General features: G+C 28.9%; 1 pseudogene; it reads left to right on the forward strand.

Moving 5' to 3' along the window:
* The first annotated feature begins 697 nt into the window (after nt 1-697).
* On the forward strand, nt 698-2,110 carry LOC132630569 (probable glutathione S-transferase; annotated as a pseudogene).
* Nucleotides 2,111-7,566: the final 5,456 nt, after the last annotated feature.

Consider the following 7,566-nt stretch of genomic DNA (forward strand, 5'->3'; position numbering starts at 1 on the left):
AACCATTTTGCATAGATTAAGGGCAAATTTAACCTTATTCTTTTATAAAAGGATCACGTGTTGGAAAGCTTCTTCCATTCTTCAACGAGAACAAATATAACCCGATTTAATAATAACAAGGATAGATTTGATAAATAGTTGGGATTTCATAGTGTTAAAGGGCACATTTGGCTCCTTTTCCTATTATAAATATAACTACTCCTTCACGGAAAAAGATATTCAAACCCCCGAAATTTAATCCAAACAAATCTGACACCAATTTAAATGAAGAGAACTTTTAATTACAACCTCATACTCCCCCGTTCACTCTTATTTGTCTACTATATTAAAAATAAATGTCTATTTTTACTTTTTCAGTTTGAAAAACCAAGACATAATTTATCATTTAGTTTCTAATTTACCTTTATTATTATAATCATTATCCAATGTATTTCACAAAACATTGAATTTATTATATTTCAACGGGTGATATAGTAAACTTATCATCTTATTAATTACTCCTTAACGGGTGTGCCAAGTCAAACATGAACAAGTAAAAATTGACGGATGGAGTATTTAATACTAATAGTAGTTATTTTAAGTCTCCGGTCAATGTGAAGCATTATTAAATTACAAAACTAAATTATCAAAGAAGAAACATCCATGCATTTGCTTGGTTGCTACGAAACATCCTTGTTTTCCCCTATATATAAGAAGGCTAGAACCCAAAGGGGAACAACCACATAAAATTCCTCAATATAGTAAAGCAAAAAACAGAGAACCAAAGATGTGATATGGCAGAAGTGAAGTTGCTTGGTTTATGGTATAGCCCTTTTAGTAATAGAGTTGAGTGGGCTCTAAAGATTAAGGGAGTGAAGTATGAATTTATAGAAGAAGATCTACAAAACAAGAGCCCTTTACTTCTTGAATCAAACCCTGTTCACAAAAAAATCCCAGTGCTAATTCACAATGGCAAGCCCATTTGTGAGTCTATGGTCATTCTTGAATACATCGATGAGGCATTTGAAGGCCTTTCCATCTTACCTAAAGACCCTTATGACCGTGCTATTGCTCGTTTTTGGGCTAAGTTCCTTGAAGATAAGGTATAATCATTTTCATGCTATATATTTCAATTAGTTGGATTAAGTTTTAGTCACGTCAGTATGTTTACATTAGGTCTTATGTCTTTTTGTATAATTTTTCTTTGTCCTCTCAGAGATTTATATACCAGTAGAAAATTTCAAGAAATTCTAATACTATTATAAGATTGGTTTAGGATGAGCTTAGATATAGCGACACAGTCAGTGAAGATTTATATGTCCGATCCTTATAACTTGCTTGAAGTTCAGGTGTAGTTATTATTGTTCTATAGTTCTATCTGCAGAATTGAGTAGATTTTTATTGAAGCTTATGTGTTGAGTGTAATTTGCAAGTGGCTGCGGTAATCAATGCTTTCTTACGTAAAGGAGAAGAGCAAGAGAAAGGTAAAGAGGAATTTTGTGAGATGCTGAAAGTACTTGATAATGAGCTCAAGGATAAGAAGATCTTTGTGGGTGACAAATTTGGGTTTGCTGATATGGCTGCAAATTTTGTGGGACTTTGGGTAGGAGTTTTTGAAGAAGGCTCTGGAGTTGTTTTGGTGACGAGAAAAATTCCCAAATTTTTGTGCTTGGAGAGATAATTACATTACTCAAAACAAGCAATATTTACCTCCAAGAGATGAATTGCTCGCCTATTTCCAAGCTCGGTTACAAGCTGCTGCTGCTTCCAATTGAACACCTCTACTGAACTTCAAGATTTTGTGTGGCAATAAAAATTAGAGATGGATTTAGTATGTGTTTTTATGAGTTCAATTGAAATTGATTTTGGGTTGAACTAAGTGTACTTAAGCAAAAAAATAAATTATTAAAAGTATATGCATGTTATACGATCATCTTTATTTTATTAGTAGTTAATATAAATCCTGTATTCACGTATGAATAAAAGTATTGTTAGGAAAAGCTAGGTTAGCCAGGTCAGGAAGTGTCTTCTGTTACTGTTTGGATGGTTGGTCACTAATTGAACAACAATTAATTAAATACTCCATCAATTTTCTCACCGACTTGGAAAGAGCAAGAATTGATTTGTGATTCAGTGTGAAAGCATTTTTATATTTCTAGGGAGTAGAATATTAACGAGATTTTGACGAAGAAGGGGGTGACATGAGCACATATGTCATCTATTTGCTCTCACCAAAATATGGCTTCTTTGTGATGCATTGGCCCGATCAAATATTATTACTTTACTACTATTAAGAAGCATGGTGCTCCTTTTTCGTCGTCCGTTGTGAACCCCTCATAAAAAAAATTGGGTCTCATATTAAATAAGCTATAAAAAAAATTGTGGGCTTCATATATATTAAACAACAACTAATATTAAAAAAAAATTATGAGCCCCATATTAAACACCATCCAGTATTAAAAAAAAAAAAGTGAAATCCACCACATCCAAACTCACAGAAAAAAAAAGTGGACCCCATATTAACAAAATCAAGCAATATTAAAAAAAAGAAGTGAATCTCATATTTAAAAAACAAACAATGTTAAAAAAGAAATGTGGGCCCCATATTAAACACCATGTGTATTCGTAGCAAACACTAATATAAAGTTTTAAATACGGAGCACAAACTACAATGTTATATTAATCGTGTTTTGAACATAGTATCCCATATTGACAAAATCAAGCAATATATAAAAAAAAAAAATGAATCTCATATTAAAAAAATAAACAATGTCAAAAACAAAGTGTAGACTTTGTATTCTTAGCAAACACTAATATAATAAAGTTTTAGACACGGAGCACAAATTACAATGTTATATCAATCGTGTTTTGAACATAGTATAAAAAAAAAAAAAAAAAAAATTGGGCCCCATATTAACCAGGCCCATAAAAAAAACACAAAATTGTAAAAAAAAAATTGTGGGCCCCATATATATTAAACAATAACTAATATTAAAAAAAATTGTGAGCCCCATATTAAACATCATCCAGTATTAAAAAAACAAAAAAGTGGAACCCACCACATCCAAACTCACGGGAAAAAAAAAGTGAATCTCATATTAACAAAATCAAGCAATATTAAAAAAAAAAGTGAATCCCATATTAAAAAAATAAACAATGTTAAAAAAAATTGTGGGGCCCATATTAAACACCGTGCGTATTCGTAACAAACACTAATATAATAAAGTTTTAAATACGGAGCACAAACTACAATGTTATATTAATCGTGTTTTGAACATAGTATCCCATATTGACAAAATCAAGCAATATATAAAAAAAATGAATCCCATATTAAAAAAATAAACAATGTCAAAAAAAAAGTGCAGACTTTGTATTTTTAGCAAACACTAATATAATAAAGTTTTAGATATGGAGCACAAATTACAATGTTATATCAATCGTGTTTTGAACATAGTATATATATATTATATGCATAAAAATAGTACAAACTAATAATGTCCTACTAGACAACACCAAACAATATAAAAAATAAAAAATAAAAAAAAGAAGTAACTATATAAAGCATGGGTTTATCGTCCGTTGTCCCTTAAAAAAAAGGGTGGGTCCCTTAAATAACACCAAGCAATAACTAAAAAGGAAGAAAAAAAAGTGGAACTCGCCACATCCAAACTCACGGGAAAAAAAAAGTAGACCCCATATTAACAGAATCAATCAATATTAAAAAAAAAAAGTGAATCCCATATTAATAAAACAAACAATGTTAATAAACAAATGCTTAGAAAATCAAACAATTAAATCAATAATGATAGACTCATTGCCACATGCGTATCAACCCATTAGTGGGAGAAAATTAAAATTATTGTACAGTAACATACTTAAAATACTTATATATTAAAATAAGATAGAATTTAATTACTTTTTCATTTTTTCTAATTAACAGAATCAATCATTTTTTCCTTACTCTAATATGCATAAAAATAGTGCAAACTAATAATGTCCAAAAGGGTGGGCCCCATACTAAACGACACCAAGCAATATAAAAAATAAAAATAAAAAAAGAAGAAACTATATAAAGCATGGGTTTAGATCCATGCTTCATCGTCCGTTGTCCCTTAAAATAAAGGGTGGACCCCATACTAAATAACACCAAGCAATAAAAAAAAAAGGAAGAAAAAAAAGTGGAACTCACCACATCCAAACTCACGAGAAAAAAAAAAGGCGGACCCCATATTAACAGAATCAAGCAATATTAAAACTTTATTATATTCTATCTTATTTTAATATATAGAATTTAATTACTTTTTTATTTTTATTCTTACTCTAATAAATGTGAAAAGAGATTAATGTCGTAAAAACAAATATATCAAATGGAGATCAAATAATGAATAAGGTAAATTAATCAAATTATAATTCTAATCGACGTTTTCTTAAAAAAACCATCCAAAAGACAACATGACAAGTAAAATGAGCTAAACCGAGAATATTTACCAAAAATTAAAAAATAGTATTTCTTCGTTTAAATAGAAAATCAATTTCTACTTTGTTTCGTTTTAAACATGTAAAATTAATTTAATAATTTGAATTAGAATTATCTAAATCAAAATTTGATAAAAACTAATAAGTATTTTACACCTTTAAATTAATCGAATTAAAATTGAAAGTATCAACTGATGCTTAAATATTGCTATTGTTTTATCTCAAAGAGATGAAAATAGTTTCCTTTTAAACAAATCTTCTCTTTTAAAAAGTATTAATAAATTTTCGTAGCAAACACGAATAAAATAAAGTTCTAGATACGGAGCACAAACTATAATGTTATAATAATCGTATTTTGAACATAGTATATATATATATATATATATATATATATATATATATATATATATATATATATATATATATATATATATTATCATTATCTAAACACAACTACATATACATAGATACACTATAATCCGAAGTGTTGGGCCCGTGCGCAGCACGGGCATAGGCCATCTAGTACTATATATAAGCATGGGTTGAGGGATGGATCGTCATTCGTCCCCAACTCATGGTAAAAAAAAAAATGGACCTCATATTAAAAATATAAAAAAAATCCTCTAAACTCATGTAAAAAAAAAAATAATGGACCTCATATTAAAAAAATTAAGCAATATCAAAAAAAAAAAAAAAAAAAAAAAGTGAACCCCATATTAAAAAAAACAAATAATAAAAAAAAGTGCAACCTATATTAAAAAAATCAAACAATATTATGTAATTCTCAAAGTATTCTCATTAAGTCAATAATGGTGGATTCATTGTCACATGCATATCAACTCATTAGTGGGAGCAAATGAAATTATTATACAACAAAATATAAGCATAGGTTGAGGGATGGATCGTCGCCCGTCCCCAACTCATGGTAAAAAAAAAAAGGACCTCATATTAAAAATATAAAAAAAAAATCCTCTAAACTCATGTAAAAAAAATAGTGGACCTCATATTAAAAAAATTAAGCAATATAAAAAATAAACAAAAAGTGAACCCCATATTAAAAAAAAACAAGCAATAAAAAAAAAAGTGCAACCCATATTAAAAAAAAATCAAACAATATTATGTAATTCTCAAAGTATTCCCATTAAGTCAATAATGGTGAATTCATTGCCACATGCGTATCAACCCATTAGTGGGAGCAAATGAAATTATTGTACAACAAAAAACGTGGAACCCATATTATTATTTTTCTTCAAAAGGTTAAGTAGTCAAACCATATAATTTCCTTTCTTTTCTTATATTAGTCTGAGATCTAATATAGATATTTAACTATTGTATTTGCTATTCCGCCATGTCATTTATTTGTTGTGTTTATTAAAATAAATATACTTAAAATATTTATATTTTTATTTTTATTTTTACTCTAATAAATGTGAAAAGAGATTAATGTCGTAAAAGAAAAAATAAGATTAAATGGAGATCAAATAATAAATAAGGTACATTAGTCAAATTATAATTTTAATTGACGTTTCCTTAAAAAAACGTGCAAAAGACAACATGACAAGTAAAATGAGCTAAACCAAGAATATTCACCAAAAATTAAAAAATAGTAATTCGTCGTTTAAATAGAAAATCAAATTTCTACTTTGTTTCGTTTTAAACATGTAAAATTAATTTAATAATTTGAATTAGAATTATCCAAATAAAAATTTGATAAAAAATAATAAGTATTGTTTAGGTCCAATCTACGTACATTAACAATAGAATATTTTACACCTTTAAATTAATCGAATTAAAATTTAAAGTATCAACTGATGCTTAAATATTGCTATTATTTTGTCTGAAAGAGAGGAAAATAGTTTCGTTTTAAGCAAGTCTTCTCTTTTAAAAAGCATTAATAAATTTTTGCAAACTTTATATTTGTAGCAAACACTAATATAATAAAGTTTTGGATGCGGAGCACAAACTATAATGTTGTATTAATCGCGTTTTGAGCATAGTATATATATATATATATATATATATATATATATATATATATATGTGTGTGTGTGTGTGTGTGTGTGTGTGTGTGTGTGTGTGTGTGTGTGTGAGTGTGTGTTTATTAACAATATAAAATATATATCTTATCACTACCCAAACAAAGCTACATACACATAGATACACTATAATCCAATGTGAAGCACGGGCATTGGAGGTGATATCGCCGTCCACCTCCAACTCACGTTACAAAAAAAAAAAAAAAAAAAAAAAAAAAAAAAGTGGACCTCATATTAAAAAAAAACAATATAAAAAAAAAAGTAGACCCCATATTAAAAAAAATCAAGCAATATAAAAAAACAACTACATACACATAGATACACTATAATCTAAAATATTGAGTCCGTGCACAGCACAGGCATAAACCATCTAGTAGAGGTAGAAAGCCCTCGTATGGATTGGCCCGTTCTATAAAAAGGCAAAGAAAGAAGACAGAATTTCATGCTTAGCAAACACGTTGAAAAGCTTTTTAGATCTTATAAAAAGTATAAAATCAGACTTGTTTCGCTTAGAGATTGAGAGACATCCTGAAAAATTTTGGAGTTACCAAAGATTCGATCCAAAGATAATAAAGCAGTCTCAAGCCGAACATTCTCGAAATGCCTTAGCAAGTTGAACTTGGACAATATTGATGGAAATCAGGCAAACGCAACGGAAGCAAATAGCCAGGATCGAACTTGCATGTAATATATACAACACATAATCAAAGATTTTAATCAAACATAAAATTGATACTTATTTCTTCGAGCGTGACCGCGGCTGCAAATCGAACCTTCAAGCACGAGCAAAAGATGTCCACGTGTTCATCCTTCAGTTTCACAGTCTTCTGCTGTGTAACCCGAATAATACCAGAATTTGCGAAATTCGTGTGGGCGAATTTGTATGGAAAAGTTGAAGAAACTTAGCCTCCTTATGGAATAAGACCCCTATTTTATAATTATAGGTTTAGGGTTTTCACCCTTTTCCAAAACCTGTTGGGTCTTTATTTTCCACCAAGAAATAATATTCCATTTAATTCTTTATTATTCGGGCACAGTGATGAGTCGTGAAATTACGCGATATTCGATGCTAATT

The sequence above is a fragment of the Lycium barbarum genome, chromosome 3 (assembly GCF_019175385.1).
Source record: "Lycium barbarum isolate Lr01 chromosome 3, ASM1917538v2, whole genome shotgun sequence".
In the NCBI taxonomy this organism is placed as follows: domain Eukaryota; kingdom Viridiplantae; phylum Streptophyta; class Magnoliopsida; order Solanales; family Solanaceae; genus Lycium; species Lycium barbarum.